Raw genomic sequence first — 14954 nt, forward strand, 5'->3', positions numbered from 1 at the left:
GCTATCTTATAGCAGAGGTAATATCAACCCTATAAACCCCTCCATGACCTTTTCATAGTAAAATGATATGTGAGAAGATTTTGAAAACATCAGTTGAAGAGTGTCAGCTGAGCAAAAACTTTACATGAAAATAACAATATTTTACTGTTGAAGCTCTAAACAAACTATTTTTCTTTTATTAATGGCGCAGTCACATTTAGCCTACGTTGGCTGTACGGTGAGTAGAAAAGAGCAGTTTTTATTATTTTTGTACCAGCTCACTGTATGTGGTTGAGTATAGATATAATGGCTGTTTTCGGCTCACTGTGTGGACACTGTATTGTGACTGCAGCATTTAAAGTATAAAACCTTTGTCCACTTCATTGCTCTTTTTGTTTAGCAACACAGTGACACACTGTCTTGCTGTATGTGAAATAATTTTGGGTAAAAAGAGATTTTCCTAATTTTATGAGTAGAAAGCAACTCATTGTTACTAATGTACATTTTGACAATAATATGCACATACACATGTAACATGTCAGTTTGCTTATTCCTTTCAAAATCAGCAGAAAAACCTTTTTTCCCCTTTATTTTGTTTTGAATCTCTCCCATTAAAACTATTTCAAGAAAACAGACATTTGGAATTGATGTAACTGGTCTGTACGTAACAAGCGACTGTTCTTGGGGTTGTTTTTTGCTAACTTTTTGTTTAAATGATCACCTTTCCCTAATACTGCTTTCATAATTATCTTTGGTATTTGCTAGATATGATGAGTTGCCCTTGCTTTTTGTATACCTAATTACCTACATGTATCACATGAGGTGTACTTTAATGAGGACAAAAGTTACAATTCAAGAAAAATGAAAATCATTTATTGGAAATTGCAGCTGTTGACTGTGACTCTACACCCACTTACTATTTACTAGCATGTACGTTGAAGATCATTAATGATTAATTGTGTGGAAGAACATCTGTACATATGTTTGTCTGTTTTTTTTAAGAGTGTAGATGGTTGATAGTCCCAATAGATGATGTCATGAAGAGTGTTTCTTGATGAACTTCTGGGCCCGTTGCATAAAATTCTTTGCCATGAAAAACTCTGGCAAAATAAGTGCCAGCGTTTTTCTTTTATGCAACATGCCCCAGGGACCCTGGCATAAAACCTTTGCCATAAAAAAACTGTGGCAAATAAACAAAATCTCTGGCGAACAAAATTAGGCCATTGAATCTTATACATTAAAGAACTTTGGCAAAAAAATAGCCATAGTTTTTTCAAGCCAAAAGTTTTATGTAACTGGTCCCTGGTCACAGGTTAAATTAATGACTGTTGCAGATTTGGTTGGTGTTTCATAAATCTCAATTATTATGGCCCCAATCCACAAAGGTGGTTTTGAAAACCATCGTTGAACCCACAGTTTATCTCCAATGCTGATCCCCGCTTTTGTCAAAGTGGGCAAAATTTGCCAAGATCTCGCTTTTAGAGATATTAATTGTTATTCTTTCCTGCACTTAAGCTTCATTGTTCATTTTACGATCTTTAATTTTCAATTTTTTTGCTCATGCTACCTTGTACGCATGTTGCAAGAAATGGCAGAAACGGTAAGGTTGTTGTCCCATATGCCTCTTGATGTTGGTGGCCTGTGTAGTCACACTTCATTGCATCGAGAATTTGTATTTTAAGGCTGGGTTAAATCATCAAAATAACATTTCATGAAAAGACCAGCCTTGTTAGGAAACAATATTTCCTCATTAAATTCTGAATTTAGGTGCATTTGAATATAGGTGCGTCCTGATATTTTATGCACAGGTCTGCGATCGCTCATATTCCTGATGGATCATCATAGTTCTTGGAAAGGTCTGTTGATATATACTGTGAAAGCTTTTACCAACGAACGTTTCTCATCTAATGGTTTTTATGACAAGCATTGATGGGCTCTTTAAATACGATGAGAAATGCTTTCAAAACAACATTGATGTCTCATTGAGATTAGTTGAGATAGAAGAGATACACGCACTGTGTCAATCAAAATAACTCTGTTTTTCAGGATTCTTTGTGGTGTAATAATTCACCCCCACAATAGATCTTTTCATCGCTTCATTAATTATTACATGTTTTTCTACCCAGATAGGGTGAGGGGGTGTTTTCATTTCACATTAATCCTTTTTATTGTTACTTCTTTTATGCTACTTTCTCTCGCTATCTCTCCCTCTTTCATCCTTTCATCTCTCTCCCTCTTCTTCTTTTCCTCTGGCTCTCCCTGTTTCTTTCTATTCTTTGAAGTTCTCATAAAGTTACATTCAGTCAAGTACTTGCATAGGTCACCTTTAGTCAAATTTTACAATTTACATGTTGTGGCTGAGCTGATAAAACCTTATATCTCAAAATTTAAAAAAATTTAAGGCAGCTTAGAAAAGGCTGTATTTTAAAAATATAGCAATGGTGGCAGTCTCATGTTGTCAGAAAACAGTCTCCTGAAACCTGTGAAGAACTCTTTCAAGGCAAAAGAAGGTTGCTACCCATGTTATAACTCTAAAATCTACCTTATTCTGAGCTGTCATCAAAATATTTAAATTTTAAGATAACGAGGTTTTATCAGCCCAGCATCGATAATAATAATAATAATACTTCTCTTTATATATAGCGCATAATAAACTGAAGTTTCTCTACGCACTTTACAATAAAGGATACAAAGTACACATACTACAAACAAAGAAAATAGACTTGTGAATTTCAGAATAACTTAATATTTAAACTTACAATTATTACCTATGAAATAATTACCAATATGTTTTAAATATATTACCGATATGTTTTAAATGTTAGGAAATGCTTTTTGGACCTTCATTTAAAAACATATCCCAATTGATTTTGAGTAAAGCTTATTGTTGGTTTGTGATGACAGGTCACATTTGGGGACTTGTGGTTTTTATTGATAAAAGCTTAACACTTAGAATTTCTCCTCTTTGCTGTTTCTTCCCAACAGAAACGTGAGGTCCCAGATTACCTTTGTGGCAAGATAAGTTTTGAATTGATGAGGGATCCTGTCATCACGCCCAGTGGTATCACGTATGATCGCAAAGATATCGAGGAACATCTACAGGTGAGTATCTTTCACATTGAACATGATAAAATTGTAGTTTTAAGATTTTCATAAAGTAAATATTCACATTTCAATTTAACTTCATGATTATGAATGATTCGATTATGTGCAATGTGCTAAAATATCAATGCAATTTTGTGTCAAGATCGCCAAAAAAAAATGCTTTGGAATGTTCGATATGGCTTGTGGCACTGCTCAATAGTTGTTTCAATGCAAATATTACTTGTGGTATTTGAATCTTGACCTCGGATAAACCATTTCATGACAAACTTTCCTATGCCCCAAAGCGAAAGCCTTCAGAATTTTCATTGCAAGTGTTCATGTGATTCAGTTAGAGCATACATAATGTATGAGAATGTTGAATAAATGTATAGCTACCGAGTTCCCAGTGGGGTACTTTCATGATTTCAATTCAAACTAAACATTTTCAATATCTGATGCATACATTTTTCATGAGTTTGCCACTATTGAAATATCAAAATAAAATGGCTGTAAATATAAAATGTGCAGGGTTTTTGTCTCGCCTGCATAGCAGAGCGAGACTATAGGCGCCGCTTTTCCGACGGCGGCGGCGTCAACATCAAATCTTAACCTAAGGTTAAGTTTTTGAAATGACATCATAACTTAGAAAGTATATGGACCTAGTTCATGAAACTTAGACATAAGGTTAATCAAGTATTACTAAACATTCTGCCTGAGTTTCAGGTCACATGACCAAGGTCAAAGGTCATTTAGGGTCAATGAACTTAGACCATGTTGGGAGAATTATTTTCAAAATCTTAACCGAAGGTTAAGTTTTTGAAATGACATCATAATTTAGAAAGTATATGGACCTAGTTCATGAAACTTGGGGGCATAAGGTTAATCAAGTATTAGTGAATATCCTGCTCGAGTTTCAGGTCATGTGACCAAGGTCAAAGGTCATTTAGGGTCAATGAACTTTGGTCAAGTTGGGGGTATTTGTTGAATTACTATCATAACTTTGAAAATTTATGGATCTAGTTCATGAAACTTGGACATTAGGTTAATCAAGTACCACTGAATATCCTGTGCGAGTTTCAGGTCACATGACCATGGTCAATGGTCATTTAAGGTCAATGAACTTTGGCCGTGTTGGGGGTATTTGTTAAATTACCAACCTAACTCTGAAAGTTTATAGATCTAGTTCATAAAACTTGGGATATAAGAGTAATCAAGTATCACTGAACATCCCCTGTGATTTCAGGTCACAAAACCAAGGTCAAAGGTCAGTTAAGGTCAATAAACTTAGGACATGTTGGGGTAATTGTTGAATTGCCATCATAACTTTGAAAGTTTATGGATAGAGTAAATGAAATGTGGACATGGGTGTAGTTTACAAGTCTTAAGTCACCGTTCAAATGTCATCTATGGTCAATGAACGTGGTATTATGTCATTATATGAATGGTGTTTTTGTGAATGATTATTTTATAGTAGTTTTCAAAGTTAGCACTGCTGCTATATCAAATCGCGTAATGCAGGCGAGAGTGCCAGAGGCGTTCCACTTGTTTTTTTAATTCACTGATTTTTTAGTTAGTTCTTCTTATAATGTGAATGTTATGTGTAGCAATGATGTGAATATTAATGCAGTTTATACACTAGACTGGAACATTCTCCCTTATTTGACTTGAACAAAACATTTAATACGTGTGGATTCATAAGAAATTTTATTATAATGGATATTATTATCTGCATTGATAATTTTGGATTCCTCATCTCCCCTCTATCTCTCTTTCACTTTCTGTACCCCATCGCACCCCCCCCCTCTCCCTTCCTCTCTCTTTCACTCTCATATTATATTCTTCTCCTACAGAGAGTGGGTCATTTCGACCCTGTGACACGCTCAAAGCTGATCCAAGACCAGCTTATACCCAACCTAGGGATGAAGGAGGTGATTGATACATTCCTATGTGATAATGAATGGGTGGAAGAGTTCTGAATAAAGAGACACCCATTCCTAGATGACATTGACTATGTGGAATGTTATAGAGACCCTACCAAGGTCCATGCAGGTAATAGGCAGATATAAGGAACGACATTGAAGTCGCTGCTACTCGTCTTCTACGCAAATTCCATGCGAAGGAACTCAGTCATGGAATGCAGACTGTGTTAGACATTGAAGCTGGACTTCATGACACTACGTGATATTATCCAATAACAGATGAATGGATGAGTTACTTCTAATGCTTCTACTGCATCAGGAAGAAGTTTCTCATCTGATCTGCCCGAATGATTGTAGCATGGAACTTCAATGGTGGTGAAGATGCTTGGCTGTCTACCAAGCATCGAACAAACTTCTCGTGCAGAGATTACTGTCACACAATTCCATTACAGCTCATTGATTTTTACCCCAATATTGATCTATCTATAAAAGTTTGATCTTTTTAGCATCACCTTTTCACAGAACTCCAGCTTTAGCATGTTTATGGCATGTTAGCTTCTCTCCAAGCCTTAAATCAATTATAAAGAAAAAACAATTTGGCATCAAGAAAGCTACTCTAAATTCAGCATAGGTCAAAGCCGCTGACGTAATTTATTAAAGTTACCTTATCCAAATGTATCAGGACTAGTCCGTCTATGTTTTGTAATAGTCACTTCGAAAAAGATATGTTGTACACTAAAAGTTGTGGAATACATAACTTTCCTTTCTAGTTCCAAATGATATGATTGCTATTATCATAAACTTTTCTTTTAAGATAACGGTAGTGTGCTTTAATTTCTAATGAAATGTTGGCAAATAATGAAGAACTTAGTATTCAAATACAAGAATTTCAATCTAAAGAGATTAGATTTTAACTAATGCTGAATGCAGGGCTGCCAATTCTCCCTTATTATCAGGGAGACTCCTTGGCAAATGACTGATTTCTTAGTGAAAAACTCTTGATTTTCAATATCTCCCTGATTCAATACATTAATTTCTTTCATTGGATTGTGTGTAATGGAGAAAGCTCTCCTTCCTTCCCCAGTAAATTCTCCCTGAGAAGCGAATAATAAAGTTGGCAGCTCTATGAATGAGAACACAATCTGTTGACATTCTGAATGAGCAAAAAATTTGGTAACAAGTCATGCTTAAAGTCAAGGGTAACAGCTTTATGAATCACAGGTCTTGTAGGACGTGAAGTTCAATATATTTTTTATCATCACGGCATTAGGTGGGTGTTTCATAAAGCCGTTTGTAAGTTAAGAGCGACTTTCAGAACGACTGGTGATTCTTTCTTGTGGTAAATGGTATACGCCAAAATGTTAATTGGCAATGGTTTAGTGCGTAAGAAAGGATCACCAGTCATTCATAAAGTTGCTCTCAAGTTACAAACAGCTTTATGAAACAACCCTAGGCTTGAGTACTCTAATGGGATTATGTGCATACACTGTGAGAAAGCTTGCTTAGAGATATTGTCAATGTACTATTTTTCACTTAAATCATAATAATATTCAATCACCCAATACTCATTAGTATATACAATGTATATATGTATTCCATGATATAGTATTAGTTCAAATCTGTCCAGTCCACAAATGAAATTGTGATGATATAAAAAGTACATGTGCATTCTGTTGCACCAATTCAAACAAAGTTCTGAAAGATATACTGTATTGCATAAAGTATTATTAACTTTGAGATTTACTTGTAATTTGTCTTATTATTTATTACTCTTTTAAAGATAAGAGTATCCGTGCAGCAACAACATCGGTTGTACCGTTTGATGATTATGCCACAATGGTGTAGATTTGAGCTCCTACATTATAAACATGACATAACATAACCCCATTCGTAGGGGTGATATCTGATTTGGATTATAATATCAGAATTGGCTGGCTGAACTTTTGGGGAGCAACAAATTTATTGCCCTTATAAGAACCATTATTTCCCTCTGTTTCTGTTAAAAGCAATATAATTCATGTTCCCCTCAAGGCCAGTCAGTATTATTCAAATATTACCTATTGGCTCTTTTTTTTTCGTTACTCCCATTAAAAGTCTTACCTATTGAATATATTTTTATTAAAAACAACTATGGACTTTCAGAATTAATGTAAATGATGCTGTTGAAATATCAATCAGGAATAGTCATCAGGAGGTATATTTCATTTTCTTTGGAAAACATGGGCAATTTCTTTTTCTATCTCAGCAGACCCAGAAGAATGCAATCAATATGGTAATAGTAGATCTACTTCACATTCCGTCCTGAAGTGATTTCAACATTTAATCAATATTTTTGTCTGGTAAGTTGTCGGATCTGGCAACTCTCCATGATTGGCTGAGAAGCACTATTACTATCATATCAAACATACTTTCGTAATAATAATAATGATATGTAGCATTTAAAGTACTCCTATCTAGTTACCTATTCTGAGATGAAGAGGGAAGATGTTGTGGAGAAGCAAATTGTATGAAATATGATGTGAATAAATATGTTTTAAGGTTGGATTTGAATGATTCCATATATTGAATCACTTTGTGAAATCATCCGTCTATTCCTTACATGAAACAATTCCCTGGATTCAACCATACAATATCTATGTTCCTTTAATTTGGGACAGATATACAAACTATTACCACGCTTCTTTATTTCTATTGTTATTTTTATGGAGTGCCACTCTGCATTACATTGCCTCAAGGGTAGTAAGTGATCATTGTCAAGCCATTAGAAGAAGTAAAAAATATATCATTACCATGGCAACCTTACGATGCTCTCTTTGCTAATAAGCTCTGGCTGTGAAAATGGCCTCTTTTCGTGGAAAGGCGCATCCAAGTGATATTTGCTGCAACCTGACCTCGTTTATAGATTATACCATGATATTCTTTCTAGGTACATGTATTAAAGTCTGACTGATTAGTGTTTAGCCTCGGGGTATGATCCATGTTTGATGCCTAGCAAAAGTTATGTTCACACGTGACCATTGGGTTTGACTATTCAAAGATCCGTTGGCATTAACCTTGGAATTTAAACCCCAATGGCTAATTCCAGAGTCGGGTTCAAACAGAGAATAGCAGGAGACTTGAAGACCAGAAATACCAGTTGTCGGCAGCGCATGCTTCTCATTTTCCTGTAGTGTGCGCGCATTATGTTTTGTGAGATTCTGATTGGATGGGTTAACCTTCATATGTCATTCTTATTCTCTAGAACACAAAACTATTTGTTCAAATCGTGTCCACACCAAACGTCCACACACACTATCTCTCAAATAAAGACCCCTCATTGCTCAGGGTTTCGAGCCTTAGACCCTAAGATTCGTTGGGGTACTTAGCCCTGACTAATTCTCGAGGATGTAAAACGTGAGTGTGTGCTCACGTGTCTTAACTCCAAGTCACCCTTGAGGACTTAATTCTTGAGGATAACTTGGAATTAAAGTTGGACTTACGGCTGGTTGTGTGAACATAGCTAGCCATGCCAATTCCCTAGACAATTGAAATGATGTAATCTTGGTTGGTTATCTGCATCACAAGGGATTTTTCCTTCAGGGGGTCTGTGTATGACAGGTAAGTACATCAATTAGGTGATATTGTATCATGTATCAGCATACATGTACATTTACATGACATGGAGTTAGTAGAGATTTATGATTGGGGAGATTGAATTTTCATAAGTATAAATTTTTCTTTTCTTTTCTATACTCGTACAAGATATAATCTTAATTTTCTTGCTTTTCATGGCCTATATTCATTGTGTGAGTGTGCATTCCAACTACTAAGATCAAGCACAAAGCGGCCGTTTGCTATTCCTCCTATTGTTACCAAAATATATGATGAACACTCATTTGCACACATCTCTTCCTTCCTATGGAATGCGCTTCCCAGTCATATAAGAAATATTCATGATTAGAAAAACTTGAAGACTTCTCTAAGAAAGTATTTATTTAACATGTAATCAGCTAAGTGACCAACACTTACCTAACTTTGTAATTTCATTTCTTTATTTTCTATATGCGCATAGGGACATGCTACACAATTTGTTATGCACTATAAAAGAACCAAATATTGTCATTATTAACTGAACTCTGTGTCATTGTTCAATATTGCTATACAGTCAGTCCCGCAAGCCCCTGTGTTAATGAGCAAATGAGCAAGATTTATCCAAGTCCTCTCGTGGCTGAATTCATGTCCCTGCAAAATCTCGTGAATTGTGAGACTTTCTTTCTCAAAGAATTTAACCACTTTCTTCTTGAGTAATATTGATTATTTTTGTACCATGGGCAAGAGTAAATGTTACCCTTTTATAATGGTCATTTCTTTTGAATGAAATATTTTGATAAATAAGTGAATTTTTTACCTGAAAAGATGCATCAAACATAATTTTCTTCCTCTGTTTTCACTTGCAAATTGTGCAACATTTTGTGTTTTAGGCACCAACATTATTTATATCATCAGAAAGCTCAAACTCTATACAGGTACTTTCTTACAATGTCACTCTTGATATGTGGCATCTTTTAGATGGGTCAGCAGCCAGTTATTTCCATCAAGATGCAAGACGAGATTTCTGAAATTTTTGAGTAACATAAAATCCAGAGTTCTGATTGGCTGAATACTGTTTTCAAAACAAACAGCGGCGGGTAGTTTGAAGAGATTACCACATGGTGAGTGTGACCTTGCAGAGGCCCAGTGTGGGGAACATTGGAATTTGCGTGGGTGTGTGGAGTCTACAACCAATCAGAGCGCAGTATTCTTGTTTTTGAGCTGCAAAATGTACTTGGCCTATGAAAAGCTGGCTGCTGACCCATCTAAAATACATCTTCTTATAGAAATTATATCATATTAAAGCTTAGATCTTCAGCTTTATCATGATTTAAAAATCATTTGTGCCCAAACAGAAATTAAGTGTGAAAACAACAACTTTTGTTCGATGAAAAAAAATATTTTGTTTCATGTTTTAGATCAAAAGTTTTTCCTATATTACAACATTCTTTAAAAAATCAAAACACATGACCTAAAAGATTGATTCTTCTTCTTTACAAAGATACCAAAAGCATGAAATTTGGTCAATATTTAGAGCAGCAATGGCCGAATAAAAAGAGGTGTTTTGGTTCGCACCAAGCTCATTAACTATGCAAAAACCCTCTTGTCATGAATATCACTTGGATAAAAGAAGCTACTTTTTCAGGGCTTGCGGACTGACTGTATACTTTATTATGGGCTTACATCTATCACCCTATTCAAAGAATGACTCCTGGCAGATTTTTCTGTTTCAAAGCAACTTGTTAGTCACTATTTTATAATGGCATGGGATATGCTGTGTCATATCTCACATATTTACAATTTGTAATGATTGGCTTGCTTGTACAACTACAAAACATGTATGTATACATGTGTGTATGTCATCATTAATAACTGATATAATTTATATAAATTGCTTTGCGGAACACCAATGTTAACTAGTGATTTTGGGAAGAATACTACATGTATTGCGAGTGTTTCATTTAGCCCTTTGAAAGAAATGACTGACTGTACAAATTGCTTATGGCAAGCCAAAATGGATTCTCAATCATTTTACAAAATGTCATCCTGATATGGATGTAATATATTTGGAACTTCATAGACCATTCCTTCCATGCATAACAAAGAAGCATTTGACCCCCCCCCCCCCCCCCCACTGGTGACACAACATTTTCTCCAGGCTTTATTTCATCTAAGATATAGGGTAAGGGTTGCAATATGGTATTATGTTAGGTTTAGGGTAGGGTATAGTGTTAAATACAGGGTTGAAGTTGGTCTATCAGTTAGTGTGTGGAAGTTACAGCAGAGCAATAAGCCTGTTCACGGTTGTAAACTGCGCACGAGCAGAAAAAGGTCATTGGAGACAACCATGAAGGTGGCTTTCAAATTCACTGACATAGGCATTTGTGATTTGATGATTATTCATGTATTCCTTTCAAAATATTTATCACATCCAAGCTGAAGAGTAATAAATAGAGCCTTCATAATCACTGGTATTTGACAGTAGCCTAAACAATAGTCAAATGTGCCAAAGGCAGACAATAAAACAGATTTCCAAACTTTATCCCTGATGTACTATTCTAGTCACCTGGTCTATACAATGCCTTTTGTTCTTAGAATTTGAATACTCTACCAGTAAAGCTTACGCAAAATCTACGTTTGAAAATGATAGTGCTTATCCTAATGAAAAATCACAAAGGTCATTTGAGAAAAGTTGATCATGAGCTAACCGTGAACTGGCTTATTGTTTCTGGAGCAAATGTCATGGAACCCCACCATCCTAATGTTCTTCCTATTTTATCCTACCCCAATTCCATTCTAGAATAAGTAATCAGTGAAAAATCAGGATTTCCAATATATGCTGTAGGCCTAAAGTAAGTAATTGGATCGATGAATGACATTTTCACCTCTGGCACCATTTTGGATGGTGAGAAGCAGGATACATTTTTAGCTGAAAAGGGGGAGAAGTCTCAAGAAGTTCTGGATTGAAAAGAAAATTGCTCTCAATTTCCTCACAGGCTTCTATGTAAAAAGATGAATGGTTTTCAGAACCCCCTTTGGGTACAAGAAATCTAGTTTTCATTCAGTACACATGAACGTGTATGGGCCATACTCTATTAGAAAGACTGAATCAACTGTATGTGTATGTCAGATGAAGTGATAAAAGGAAAGGAGACTTTATTTAAACCTTCAGGCATTGGTCTCTCGATCTTTGATACAACTTCATCTGCTTCAACAAAAAGCAGGGGACTGCTTCATTAAGCTCTTTGTAAGTTAAGAGCGACTTTAAGAATGACTGATGATCCTTGCTTAAACGCTACATAATCGCCAATGAATATTAATGGTTAATATCATTTACCACAAGAAAGTATCACCAGTCATTCTTAAAGTCGCTCTTAACTTACGAACAGCTTTACAAAACAGCCCCCTGGATTGTCATGAGAAGATAAATGAACAATAAAAGGAACTCTTTGTAGGAGATGAAGGGAAATCCATTAGCAGTAGAAAACCCCTTTAGGTGAATGTTCTACATTCTGGATGCTGAAATATAAGGTTATACCCATGCATTCTTCGATTAGATTAATTAATGTAGCCATCACCCTCTCCCCACTCAACAGGTGATCATTTCTACTGCATGCATGTTCAGGACTTTTCAGAGAAAGAGGTACTGCATACTGGCTATAGTAGCTCTATTTTTACAGATCTTTTCTAGAAAAGAAATCCTAAAACTTAGGGTGATATTTGCTGTCTTAATGTTGCTGGCATTCTTTCCAACCTATTCGCATCCTTAAAGGGTTATCACTCTGAAACAGGGTTGACCACTTGAGGGGGTGTCATGTTCCACATTCAAGAATGATCTCTTATCTTTTAAATGAATGGATGGGGATGTGTTTTCCTTTATGTCTTCCCTAAGAAAATCATATTTTCATGGTCTGAAAGAATTATGAAATGCTCTCCGTTGATATGGGGCTGCACCCAAACTGGTTGATTTTACTCATTGCTCTCAAATGTAAAATGGAATGGCCTTGATCAATGATGGAATACAGGAGTCGTTCATTTTTCAAAAATGTATGTTTTATGCCATTTGGATGTAATGGGGGCATCGTGGTCTAGTGGTTATGTCTCTCGTCTTTCAATTTGAAGGACGTGGGTTCGATTCCAAGCCATGGCATGTTTTTCTTAGCAAAAAATTGTGCTGCACTCAACCCGGGTGAGGTACATGGTACCTTGTAAGAATTTATTCCTTGAAATGCAGCGCACGTAACAGCTGCTCTGCTAAAGACAGGGTAATTATGCTGCATTACTATAGAGCACTTGCGGACTTCTGATAAAGTAAGTTTTAAGCACTATATAAGCAAGTATCATTATTATTATAATGAAAAGTCGCACACCATATATTCAAGATGAACTTTACATGTATAATTGTACATGAAATCATATTGTTCCACTAGACCTATTTTTAAGAAACAAGAGCCAGCTCCAGACAATCTGAGTATCTGATTTGTGACAAGATGAATATGAGTTTCAATGTAAATCAAGATTTAAATTTTCCAGGATATTATCATTCAGCTCTCAACTCATACTGGCTGGAACATAATAGTATGGTACATGTATTTATATAGCACATAACATTCATGATCTCTAAGCACTGTTTAAAGGAATTTTTTGTATCTATGCCTCCCTTCATTGCAACTTTATTTTCATTTTTTTAATAGAATAGAATATGTGAACTTGTTCTTTGTGTCCAGATTTATATGAAGAAAATGTCTGTGTCTGAGATAACTGTACTGTTGTCATACAAATAAAAGAAATACAACTGGTTAAAATGAGCTTTGAAGGTTTGCAGGGTGGTGAGACTAGATGATAATTTTCTGTTTTTTTTTTAAGTAAGATAATCCTGAAAATAATTGTTGGGTAACATTTTGGTTAATAGTTGTTAATAGGACTATTGAAAGGTGATCAATTGGAGGGGGAAGCAATAACATTCTTGCTTGTGCTTGTAAACTTCCACTGACCTCCGATAGAGATCCGACACTATCCTATTTATGAGACATATTGGAAAGATTTATTATTTATTTAAATAGGACAAATTTCCCAATGTTCAGCATTTTGCTTTTATGTTTATTGATGATACTAGTACATGTATTTTAATGATTATTGAAACTATGTATTCAAGCATCATTCTAAAAGGTGCATAAAACATAAGGTATGCTTGTTCCATCTCTCTCCCTCTCACTCTCTTGCTTTCTCTCCTTTTCTCTACAAGTTCTCTTCTTCTTTCTACCCTTTCTCTTTAAATATCTCCTTTCAACTCATACTGGCCGGAAAATTTCCCCTTGTTAATAATAGTGTAATAATATGGTATTTATTATAGCACACAACATTCATGATCTCTAAGCACTTTTAAAAGGATTTTTTTGTATCTATGCCTCCCTTCATATCAACTTTATTATGAAAACTTGTTATGGAAACCTGCAATCTTTTTCTCTCACTTGTCCTAGTATATGCAAAAGTCACCACCTCCTATACCATAAGACTTTTAAAAGGGCTGTGTTTATATTAATCCCTTTGTGAGAAAAGGCTTTCTGGAATCTATTTTATTGCTGTTACAAGTATGGCAGTGAGTCCAAACTTCACGCGTGTCCATACTTCGAGGATGGTCAGTATCTAAAAAACTAGCCAATATCCTTAAAATCTGACATCAATGTGAAAAGTGACCTAAAATTACTTACTTGCGAAAGTTTCGTTAGGATTAGTTCATTATTCATGAAAATATTGACAAAAGATAAGCAAATTTGTCACCGTCAGCGCCCAATCCGAAAAAAATCTGAACTTTCCAACAAGCATCACAATATCATTTTGCAAGCAGATATCATCAAAAATGTGGTACTGAGCTATTCTTAAGCATTTTGCCATCAATCTGATGTGAATATCTCAACCCTTTTAGCTTGAGTTTTTGTTTAAATCTCCTCAAAACTTTGGTTCACAAAGTTAGGTCACACTTTTTCATAACGGATTTCGAGCACAGCGTGCATTCGTCGATCTGAATAGAATTTTGAGATCGCGATACTGGTGAAACCACTTGACATACATGTACTTAACACTTTCGTCAATAATTATATAGTTAACGATCTTGCTGTCAATGTGGTAGCTATTTTTTAATTGGTTTTGTATAAATTGTGAATATATTCTGAACGAATATTTTTGAAATATCCGCGAAGTTTGGACACCCCATCATACTATGTACTTTGAGTTTCTCTTCACCCTTTCTATATTGCAGAACGAATAAGGGTTGGATTTAGCACGGCACACTTTGCAGTATATTCTCTTCCATGTATTCTGTTCTGCCAAAAATTATTTTACTTTGGATATATGTATGTGGACGTAATTAATCTACGGAGGTAGGATATAAACTGATGAAAA

The 14954-nt window shown here is 35.3% G+C and overlaps 1 long non-coding RNA gene across 1 annotated transcript; it reads left to right on the top strand.

Annotated features, from left to right (window-relative positions):
* The first annotated feature begins 2960 nt into the window (after positions 1-2960).
* LOC135155756 (uncharacterized) lies at positions 2961-7542 on the top strand. The gene is made up of 2 exons (XR_010294934.1): positions 2961-3081; positions 4914-7542. It is a non-coding gene; the product is annotated as an uncharacterized LOC135155756 (long non-coding RNA).
* Positions 7543-14954: the final 7412 nt, after the last annotated feature.

This window comes from Lytechinus pictus, chromosome 10 (assembly GCF_037042905.1).
Source record: "Lytechinus pictus isolate F3 Inbred chromosome 10, Lp3.0, whole genome shotgun sequence".
Lineage (NCBI taxonomy): Eukaryota > Metazoa > Echinodermata > Echinoidea > Temnopleuroida > Toxopneustidae > Lytechinus > Lytechinus pictus.